The 11,538-nt window shown below is 53.7% G+C and overlaps 1 long non-coding RNA gene across 1 annotated transcript in view; it reads right to left on the reverse strand.

Moving 5' to 3' along the window:
• LOC111728613 overlaps positions 1–8,209 on the reverse strand; it is a 22,740-nt gene extending 14,531 nt beyond the window's left edge. Inside the window, exon 1 of the long non-coding RNA XR_002775855.1 lies at positions 8,118–8,209. This is a non-coding gene — a long non-coding RNA (uncharacterized LOC111728613). The remainder of the gene's footprint in view (positions 1–8,117) is intronic.
• Positions 8,210–11,538: the final 3,329 nt, after the last annotated feature.

An 11,538-nucleotide genomic window follows, 5' to 3' on the forward strand; every position in this document is an offset into this window, starting at 1 on the left:
AAAAAAAAAAAAAAGAAAGAAAGAAAGAAAGAAATCAACACATGGAAAGTGTATATTGGTTTGGCCTGCAAAGGTGGGAGGTCCCCAAGGGAGGGTGGCTCTCACAGGTCACAGGTAGGTTTATAGAGTCTGTCACTGACGATTGGCTGTGTCAGCCAAGAATTAGGCTCTGCTGATAGACCAGGAGTCAACTGAGAGGGTCGCAGAGTTAAGATAAGGGTGTGGGGTTTTCTTTGTTTGTTTGTGACAGAGTCTCACTCTGTTGCCCCAGATTAGGGTGCTATGGCATCCTAGCTCACAGCAACATCAAACTCCTGGGCTGAGGGATCCACTAGCCTCAGGCTTCCAAGTAGCCAGGACTACAGGTGATGGACACCACAGGCTCACAGCAATGGACACCAAGCCCAGCTAATTTTTCTATTTTTAGTACAGACAGGGTCTCTCTCTCTTGCTCAGGCTTTTGCTTCAGCTTGTCTTGAACTCCTGAGCTCAAGCTATCCTCCCACATCCGCCTCCCCAAATGCTAGGATCATAGGCATGAGCCAGCAAGCCTGCCCTAGCTGCCCAGACAAGATAAGGGTCTATTAATCAGAGACAAACTACAGGACACATGCCCAGACCCAAGTGGTTGTTAAGTATGTTGAGGTCCTACAGGTAGGTCTTGCATAACCTTCGGCCTATTAATGAATCACAAAAGACGTCTCTAAGGGGGGAGGGGGCAGGATGAGGCATGTCTGAGCTCCTTTCTCAACTCAGTTTTAGGGATTCCCTTGGGCAAGAGGGGTCCAGTCAGTCAGCCACTGTGGGTGGCCTTAAGATTTTATTTTATTTTTCAAACACAATTAACAAACAGTCTTATTCAGATTTCCCCAGTTTTGTATTTAGTTCTGTACAATTTTATCACGAGTAGATTCATGGATGCACCACCACAGCCAAGACACAGAACAGCTTCCCCAGCACGAGGACCTCCCTGCTGACCTTTTAAACCCATAAATCCTTCATCTCTGGCAGCCACAAATCTGTTCTCCATTCTCATGGTTTTTCTATTTGAAGAATGTTATATAACTGGAACGCCACAGTGTATAACCTTTGTAGGGGCTTTTTTCCCTTGGCACGATTCCCTTAAGATTTTTCCAAGTTGTCGTGTATCAAGTTGGCTCCTTTTTGTTGCGGAGTGAGATTCCACCGTAGGGACATCCCAGTGTGTGACCCTTCTCCTGTCAGAGGACTTGTGGGCTATTTCCAGTTTGGGGTGACTGTGCTTTAGTCCACCATTTTATTATTTGTGCTTTGTTCCCCTTGTTTCTCATTCCAGTTTCTCTCTTCTTTTTTTTTTTTTTCTTTTTTGAGACAGAGCCTCAAGCTATCCCCCTAGGTAGAGTACTGTGGCATCACAGCTCATAGCAACCTCCAACTCCTGGGCTCAAGCGAGTCTCCTATCTCAGCCTCCCAAGTAGCTGGGACCACAGGCACCCGCCACAACACCAGGCTATTTTTTGGTTGCAGCCGTCGTTGTTTGGCGGGCCCAGGCTGGATTCGAACCCGCCACCTTGGGTGTATGTGGCTGACGCCCTAGCCACTTGAGCCACAGGCGTGGAGCCCAGTTTCTCTCTTCTTGCCTTCCTATGGGTTAACTGAACATGTTTTAGGATTCAGATTTTATCTCTCTGTAGTGGTTTGTAGCTTATCTCCCTGCAGTCATCTCTGGGTGTTGCAGTGTAAATGTGGGATTCATCACAGTTCGCTGCTGTCGACATTTTGCCACTTCCAGTGAAGTGTGGAAACCTTACAGCCATTTACATTTATTTATCTTCCCCACTTTTTCTTTTTTTGAGACAGTCTCATAATGTCAACCCTGGTGGAGTGCTGTGGCATCACAGCTCACAGCAACCTCAAACTCTTAGGCTTAAGTGATTCTCTTGCCTCAGCCTCCCAAGTAGCTGGAACTACAGGCGCCTGCCACAACGCCCGGCTATTTTTGTTGTTGTTGTTGTCATTGTTGTTTGGCAGGCCTAGGCCAGGTTCCAACCTACCAGCCCCGGTGCATGCGGCCGGCACCCTAACCACCGAGTTATGGGGACCAAGCCTATCTTCCCCACTTTTAAATACTCTCTTGGGTATCAGATGGTGCTATAACTTTGTTCCAATCACCAATATGATTTATCAAACCTCTGTTCTCCAAGGCTTCAGATGAGAAACCCACAGTCATTTATGTCACTGTCCTTACACTGTACTGTTGATCTCAAGCTGCTATCAAGATTTTTTTTTTTTGTCTATAGTTTTCAGAAGCTTAATTAGGATGTATCTTTGGGCTTCTCATATTTAGGGTTTACTCAGCGTCTCGGATCTGTAGTTTTTGTCTTTTACCAAACCTGGTATTCCATAATCTTTCAGGCTGCTCTCCTCCTCCAACTGGACTCCAAGGATATGACTATTATTGTTTTGTTATTGTCCCACCAGACCCTGAGGCTCCATTCAGTTTTTTTCATTCCATTTTCTCTTTTATTCAGATCAAGGGAGCTCTGTCATTCTCAAGTTCACCAATTCCACTCTGTGCATCTCTAGTCTTCAAAAATTGGCTTTTCAAAAATTTCGGTTATTGTACCTTTTCAGGTATGGTTTTTATGACTTTTATTTTTAGGCTGAGATTTTCTATTTTTAAAATTTGTTTCAAGAGCATTTATGATTGCTGAAGGAAGCATTTTTATGATCGTTACTTTAAAAGCCTGGCCAGCAAATTCCACCGTCTGATTCATCTCTGCACTGGCATCAACCAACTTTCTTTCACATTCAAGTGGTGATTTTCCTGATTCTTCATGTGATGGGTGATTTTTTATTGTATCCTTGGGTTTCATTTTTAAAGTCAGGAGACTGTGTGCACTAGTAGATGTTCTATTTCAGAGTCACCTGTGTAGGTAGAGCATGCAGGTCCTGCCCACTTTTTCTGATTCCAATAAGGATTTAATTTTTAGAGAATTTATGGCATGACTTTGGCCTGCTTGGTTTATCTGGTTCTGCTAGGACTCCCACCACCACCTCTTGGTGCCTGAGAGGACAGACTCCCCCAGGGCCCAGCCACTTGGTGCTTCTAGGAAGCTTGAGGAATTCCTCAGATCATGGGATGAAGAGGCTTCCAGGCTGGGCCTCTTACTGTAGTGGGGTTCCCCTCGCTGGACCTGCCCTGCCAGTCCCCAAGGTGCTCAGTGGGGAAGGACAATGCTTTCCTTGGTTAAGATCACTCATTATTAGAGCCCCTAGTCAATCTTTCCTCCCAGGGCTGCCTGGAGGACTTGGGGTTCTCAGCAGTACTGCTGGTTCATCTGGGCAAGGAACCTGCCACCTGACCTCCTCTCTTGTTGAAAGGCTGGGCTGCTCCTCCTGTCCTGGGGTCTCACCCTCCTCCTCTCCCTCTCAACATCCCCCTGAGATCATCTCTGGTGCTATTTCCAGGGTTCACAGCTGGACTGAGAGGGGAGTTGTGGGGAGAAATGGGCCTATGCCACCCTTTCAGGACAACAACTCCCCCCTAGTCTTTATTTTTCCAGCTGCTCCAATCTTCTTAGAAGTCCCATCCCCCAGCTCAGCGCCTGTGGCTCAAGCTGCTAAGGCGCCAGCCACATACACCTGAGCTGGTGGGTTTGAATTCAGCCCGGGCCCACCAAACAACAACGATGGCTGCAACCAAAAAACAGCCAGGTGTTGCGGCAGGCCCCTGTCGTCCCAGCTACTTGGGAGGCAGAGGCAGGAGACTAGCTTGAGCCCAGGAGTTGGAGGTTTCTGTGAGCTGTGATGCCACGGCACTCTACCTAGGGTGACAGCTTGAGGCTCTGTCTCAAAAAAAAAAAAGTTCCATCCCCCTGTGTAGCAGAGAAACCCTGATTTGGTCCCATCTGATAATCCCAGTTTGATCCAATAATCGTAAACACGTTACTACTTAACTTTTGCTTATGGAAAAAGTAGAGAAGGCAGCACAGTGAGGTAACAGCCAGCAGCCCTGGGTCTGCTTTCACCCCGCCTCATGGAAGCTCAAGCCAGTCCCAGGCAGTACCCCCTCCCCGCTGAGAGGAGCCTCCCTCCCTCCCTTTGGGCAGCTTGATTTCCACCTGCATGATTAAGGAATTTGAGGTCTTTCAGAATTCTGAATTCTTTGAGAGTCCCAAAAGATCCAGCAAGCAGGAGGCGGAAGATTCACTGGAGGTGCTGGCCCTTGACTGTCCCTCCAAAAGGGCTGGGCGCGCCAGCTGCAAGACGTACTACAGACACAAACCCCACACCTGTGGTCAGGAGGACGCTGGGCCTTGCCACAGCTCCCAGACCCAGCCGTTCTGGGAAGACACTGGCCCTGGTGGTCCATGAGGGGGCCACCCCGCCCCTGCCCAGATCTCAGTCACATTCTACACTCTCTCCAGGGGCATAAGGAGCCTCTGGACTCCCATCTATGCCACATACAAACCCAGGCTGCTTGTCAAGACAAACTCTTGACTCTCCGGCTGGCCATCCCTTGCAGAGCAGGTACACCTGGAGGCCCCGCAGATACCCTGTGTTCAAGAACAGCTATTCCATCTTGGAAAGTTAAGAGAAAAGATTTAGAAAATCCTCTCTCAACAAAGTCTGCCTTTCAAGCCATTGGCCAGGTGCAAACTCAGAAAGCCTGATTTTGGAATTCTAGAGCTGAATATTCACCCAAAAGAGCCAAATTGCCTGAGGCAAATGGACACCTCCCACTGAAGACGGAGATCTCAGGCCCAGGAGATGCAAATGAGGCTGTGTATTAACATATTTCAAACATTTCATATTTATTCCCCAAAAAAGGAGATGAAGGCTTTGAGGGGAACAGGGCCCTGGAGACTAGAAAGCACACCAGGAGGGTCCCAGAGTGAGGAGATGGATATCCCCATCCCTACCAGGCACGGAGAGCAGGGCCAGCCCGGGGGACAGTGAGGCTGGGCTCCCTGGGGGCCAGCAGCCAGGCAGTGGAGAGGACCCTCAACCAGGCTGTCCCCAGGCCAAATCACTGCCCCTATCTCAACCTCAGACTCCAATTGGGAAATGGGAGAACCACGTCCAAAGGAAAGAGCCCAATAAAGAGGCAGGCAGGAGGCCGGCACTGGGACAAGGAGCTGCTGAAGGTTACTCAGAGCTCTGCTATTAACCCAGCGTGCACTGCACCCCGCACAGATGCTGGCTAACTTACTCCTTTCAGTGACCCCAGAAGTAGGTCCTCGTATTATCCTCACCTTACGAGTGAAGAAACAAAGGTTCAGAGAGGCTAAGAAACTTGCTGAGGTTCACACAGCCAGTGAGACAGGGCAGGGTGTGGGGGTAACACAGCCAGTGAGACAGGGCAGGGTGTGGGGGGCAGCCCCCTTGCTCCCAACTGCTTTGTTTTCACATGGCTGAGGCTGAGACCCTCCTCCTTGGACCCCTAGACCAGCTGGGACCAGGGGCCAGCATAAGAGTGGAAGGAGTGCCTCTGGCCACAGTCACCCAAAAGCCAAAGTCAGGGACCAAACAAGGCTGTCCCGGACAGTGTCACAGCACATTTGTGGACACCTCGGTGCTGAGCACATGGAGCCCCATTCCCCAGCCCCCAGATGAGGGGTGGCCTCTCCAGCTTCACTGGCTCAGCTGAGCTCTGGAGCAGAAACCTCCCAGCCAGCTGGCCTGTGACCTTGGTGAGTGACCTTACCTCCCTGGGCTCTGCTTCCCACCTATAAAGGGGGACAACAGCCCAACCTGCTCACAGCACTGCTGTTGTTATTATATGAGATGCTGCCAGACAAGGACTCAGCATGCGGACCTTGCCCACAGGGGGGTCACTGTTGTCACAGACACAGCAGAAAGCTCTGAGCTGAGCCCAGCCTCCAGGCCCGGTGGGTTTGAGCAGTACCCCTGCGGTGGATAGAAATGTGCCTCCCTCCCGTCTGAGGGCCTGCATAGCACACAGGGCTACAGTCACCAGCCCAGCTCTCCAGCCAGTGAACGACTTGCTTTGCCCTGTGCCCCTAGTTGACCCCCTCCCGGGCTGCTGTGGGACTCAAGGAGATGCCGTGACCCTGCACACCCTCCTGCAGTTCCTCCTGCTGCCTGGAGCCTCTGGGCCAGGGCCGGCTCTCCGAGGGCAGGAAGAGAAAAGAATGCAAGGACGTCACTATTTGGAGCCAAAGGAAAGATGCTTCTGCAGACCTGCCAGGAAGTGCTAGAGGTCCTCCCCACAGTCCCAGGCGGGACCTTCTCCATAAAGCCACTGCTGAGCCCCACCTATGTGCCCCCACCCAGGCCAGACCTATTGAGGCCCTAGGGCCCTGCTCAAAGAGCTTCCCTGAAGAATGTCATCTGACTTGTCACAGCCAACTTTAATATATCAAGAAGGAACTCATTCCTAACAGTGGAGATGAGGCAAGTTAAGAGCAGGGCCAGGCAGTGGGCAGGCTGTCATTTTCCAAGAAGGGCAGCTGCTGCCCAGGGACAATGGTGTCTGACCAGTGCCACAGAGGGGAGTTGGCTAGCCCAACTGCACAGAAAGCAGAGGAGAGTTGGTCACAAGAGGGGGCTGACCGTCACTACCCCTCTCCAGTACTGAGACCCAGAATGGCTCCACAAAGGTGGGAGGTGGGAGAGCTGGAAGGGTAGCAAGCACCTCAAGGTCCTGGTGGCTTGTCTCCAGGGTTTCCTCCCAAGCCCTCACTACCCTACCTGGTGGCTCCCCACCCTGGCTGAGCTGAGGCCCCTTAAAGGCAAAGAAAACAATGATACCATCCAGACTGAGGCCCTGTGGCCTCCGCGTGCATCACCTCCACCTCCGCTGTGCATAGGCTCTGTGAGTCCCACTCTGTCCTGAATTTCCAAGGGAGTGTTCCCTCAGAAGTCCCAAGTAGAAGAACCAGGACAAGGCCCTTGGGGCAACACCATTCCATCCTAGGTCTGCACTTCACCAACCCGGCAGAACCAGCCCCACCCTGGGACTCACAGGGAGGAAGGTGAGCACCACTTCCCTGTGGGAGGAGGGCTCAGAACACATTTCCACCATGAGGGCTCTGTGCCCTGCAGTGGGCCCCAAGCCCCACATTACCCACGAGGCACTGAGAGCTACCAGGTCACCCTGGCCACACAGGCTCTACAATACTCCACAAGTCTCACACCAGCTCCCAGGGCAGGTGCAAGACCAGAGACCTGCTGAGTGCCCTGAATGGCTCAGCTCCCCATTTATCTATCTGTTTTCCTGCCTTCCTCCCCTAAGGCCTTAAGGAGGCCTTAATATCCAGCAGGAGAGAATGTAAAGTGACACAGAGGGCACCAGGTGCAGCGCAGGCCACTCAGCGCCAGGACGCTGGGGGGACGGGGGTTGGAGGGAAGCAGGCATCCCTAGGGTGGGGTGACCTCTTCAAGTCTGAGGCCTTTGAGCCCCAAGATAGCCAGGTGTTTCCCCCAGGGGAGCGGATGGAGCCAGTCCTTGCCGGTCGTGCCAGGGACAGAGAGGGAAGGCAGAAAGGAAAGCTCCCTGAAGAAGGCAGCCGCAGAGGGTGGGAAACGCGGGGCTCCCAGTAGAGGTCACCTCTGGGCGACGGGGCGAGGGGAGACGCCTGGGTTAAATGACAGCGGCCGGACCCGCTGTCCCCACTTTCCCAGCCCCTGGGGTGAGGGTCAACCCCATCCGACGGGTCAAGTCTAAGCGCAGGCAACGCCGATTCCGCCGCGATCCAGAGTCCCCTTTAAAAGTTTGTCCGTAAACAAAACCCCTCTCTCCGCCCCGCCATGGGTAGCACCGCGGGCCCCAGAGGAGGATCCGAGGACAGACGCGGCTGCCCTCCTCCAGCCCTTCGGAAACAACAATGGGCTGGCGGCCGGCCGACGGAAAGAGAACCAGGGAGGCAAGTGTGGAAAATCCCCCAATTTTGCAATGTCAACTGCTGGGCGGTTAACCAGCCGCGGCTGCGGTGCTGCCCCCATGCGTCCGCCTGGGGAACTGCAGCCCTGGGGGACGACGCGCAGTAGTTGATATCTTGGTTCTCAGACCCTGAGGACGTACGGTAGGGTAGAGAATTTCGTTTTATCCCGAAAGCCTAAATCTCCTGCGGCTTGCACTTTCCCTGAGCAGGGCAGTGACTCGTTCTTACCGATATTCATAGTCTGCCACTGGCTGGTTTAGTTTTTTTTTTCTTCGACTTTAAGTCAGAGATGATACACTAAAGAATTGATGAAGTAGATCTTCAGGGGCCAAAGATAGCGACGGAGCTGGAGAGCTGCGATTGCTTTTCCCTGAACTCTGAAACCCTCGGGCTGGGCGCCGCCTCCAGCAAACATTCAGCCCTCCTGACAGCAGGTGTGGCTGTGCGGCTGTGTGAGCCTTGGCCCGCGGGACAGATCACACAGGCATCCCGTGGCCTGGGTGGCCTCTTCAAGTCTGAGGCCTTTGACCCAGGACGGCTGTGTGTGTACCCCGGGGAGCGGCCGGAACCAGTCCCTAGTCCCTGTTCCCTTGAGGCATGGGAAGACCCCAGGTGGCCTCGGTGCTGGAGGCGGAGCTCTGCGGGGAAAGGGGCAGGGAGGAAGGCTGCCTGGAGGAGGTGGCTATGGACGGGAGGTTCTGGCTGCAGGGGCACCAGAAAGGGCGCCGTGGGGTGCTGGGAACATCAAGCAGAGAGCACCTACTGCCCTGGTCGCTGGCTGTGGCGCTGGCTGTGCCCATGACCTCCCTGGAATCTACAAGGTCCCTTTAGTGTGCGTTTCTGCCAGTTTTTCAGGGGATGAACTGAAGGCCTATGCCAGGGAGTATTGGTGAGCAGCGGCATCCCACCCTGCTTCTGAGGGGCCACTGATCAGGGGCTCATCTGACTGCTCGTTTATACCCTAGAACTCACCTACAGCCTTCAAGTTCCTGGTGCAGCTGTAGGGCTTAAATCTACATAGAAGCTGCAGTAAAAATGGGCGGCGCCTGTGGCCTAGTGGGTAGGGTGCCGGCCCCATATACCTAGGGTGGCGGCTTCAAGCCCCGCCGAACTGCAACAACAACAACAACAAAATAGCCGGGCGTTGGGGCGGGCGCCTGTAGTCCCAGCTACTCAGGAGGCTGAGGCAAGAGAATTTCCTAAGCCCAGGAGTTGGAGGTTGCTGTGAGCTGTGACGCTGTGACGCCACAGCTCTCTACCGAGGGCGATAAAGTGAGACTGTCTCTACAAAGAATAAGATGCAGTAAAATCCTGTAGCCAACTAGGAAGATTTTCTTCTTTCTAAGAGACTTCTAGAAAGAAAGGGACTCTGGCTAATTAGAGAGTTCCCTATCAGCCATTCTGGCAGGTGAGAAGTAGTTTCTCTGGGAGAGATGTTGCTCCATGGGTCAGGCTGCCCTGGCTCCCATCGAAGGGGCAGGCACCCACTGGGCCCTGTAACAAGCCTTTTCCCTCTCTGGGCCTCAGTTTCCCCACTGGGACAGTGGGATCATCACAGGCCAAGCACAAATTTTTCTGTTTGTCTTTTGAAAATGCAACTGTCTCTTGAACGGTCTGGGACCACATTCCCACTTGGGAACATGGACCATTGTCAGGAGCTGAGCAGTGCCCCCTCTAAACCCTCACTACCCCCTTCCCCTGGCCTGGGGGAGATGAGTGTAGGGGTAGGGAAGGGATCAGGATCCCAGCTCTGCCAACTCTCACACAGAGGAGCTTGGTCAGCCCTGGAGCCAGAGTTTTAACTTCTTTGAACCTCAGTTTTCTCTTCTATAAAATGGGTATCATAGCCTACTCTGCAGGCTTGCTGATGGCTTCGGATATGAAACATCTGCATTGCCTGGCATCCAGCACACTCCATAGACAGCAGCTTTCACTATGCCTTACAACTCTGTAGAGAATTAGAAGCAGGGCAGGTCTGGGCTGTACTTCCAGGCCCAGGCAGAAAGACTCCCCAGGCCTTCACCAAGACAGGGCCAAGTGACTGAAGGCACAAGAAGGCAGCTCCAGGCACACTGCTGTGCCACCCCCACCTGTGTCCCTGAGGACTCTGTCCCCACTCCTGGCAAGAATGGATCATTTCAGGAGAAGCCTGACCGAGCTACCTCCAGGCCTCCCTAGCCCAGACAGTTTGAAGGCAGCCTACAAGCTGAGTGGGGCCCTTGAGGCCCTGGGTCTCACTGCGGACCAACCCTCTCTCCCCGCAGGCCCTAGCTTCCTCTGGCCTGTGTTCAGGCAGCTGCACCGTCTGAGCTGTCTTGTCAGTAGTGGACAGTCCTTCAGTCCCTTTTGAAAATTGCATGTTCCCCTCCTGGTTGGGCTTTGAGGTGTTGATGGGTTTGCTTCCAGAAAGGCTTTCTGGTGTGATTTTATAGATTTTCAACAACTTTACTGAGACACAGTTGACACACAATAATTGCTTTTAGGATCCTAAGAGAACAGAATTCAGGGGATCCCTCTGGCAGGGCTTGATGTGAACATTCAGAACTCGGGCATAGCAGCCCCGGACATCCTCCCAGAGACCCGCCCCCCCTCCCGACGGCCCCCCCAGTCCAAACACGAGAGTCCACCCCAGCTGTCCCTGCCACTGGGAAATCGGGGGCAGGTCGTTTCACATTCCACTTATCTCCTGCTCCTCTAAGGTCTGCAGCCTCTGAGTACAGCCTGGACCCAGGTGGCCCTTGATCACTCCACCGCACCCAACTAGGCAGGACAAACCTGGGCTGCTAGACTCTCTACCCAGCCAGAAATCCAGAAATCAAAAATCATATGTGAGCTCTCACGATGTTTTTTTTTGTTTTTTGTTTTTTGTTTTTTTTTTGCAGTTTTTGGCTGGGGCTGGGCTTGAACCCGCCACCTCCAATATATGGGGCCAGCGCCTTACTCCTTTGAGCCACAGGAGCCGCCCAGAGCTCTCACAGTTTTTAAATGTTGACTCTATTTTTTCTAACTTTCTCACAGTATAACAAACAAGGATTAAAAATAAATACACGTTGGCTGAAACTCCTTTCAAACAAGGAGGAACAGCACAGAGCTGGTTCCTAGGCCTCTGCAGACATTTCACCACTGCAGGGCTGCGGGTCATTGTCCCAGTGCCAACGGGGGCGGCGGGGGGGGGGTGGGGAGTGCGGAGTCCGCAGGGGGCGAGAGGTCCGACCGGGCCCTGGCTGGGCCCTCCCACGGCTCCGTTTCCGCCCGTGTGCTGCGGCGCCCCCCAACCGCCCGCTGGTCCCTAGACGTGCATTACAGCCCGCTCTGGTTTGGAACTTCAGAGCGCTCAGTGTGCGAGGTCAAGGCCTTTTCTCTAGTGGGGCGCCGCCAACCTGGACCTGGGGATAAGATTGGACCCAGGCCCCACAGTTGCCGGCCGCTGCGCAACCCCCGCCCCAAGAGTACCGCCCATGCCTCGGCCCTACGATCCCCAATCGCCCCGCACACTTCTGAGGGCGCGAATGAATCCCCAGTCCGCGGCCGCCCGCCTAAGAGCAGCTTTGCCATGGCCGGAGACCCGAGTTCCAGCGCCCAGCGCCGGCCAGCGGTCCCTAGCGATCCGGGGGCGGGGCCAAGGATCGGCGCGGGCGGCGACGGCAAG

The sequence above is a fragment of the Otolemur garnettii genome, unplaced genomic scaffold (genome assembly GCF_000181295.1).
Source record: "Otolemur garnettii isolate 467f Iridium unplaced genomic scaffold, OtoGar3 scaffold00173, whole genome shotgun sequence".
Lineage (NCBI taxonomy): Eukaryota > Metazoa > Chordata > Mammalia > Primates > Galagidae > Otolemur > Otolemur garnettii.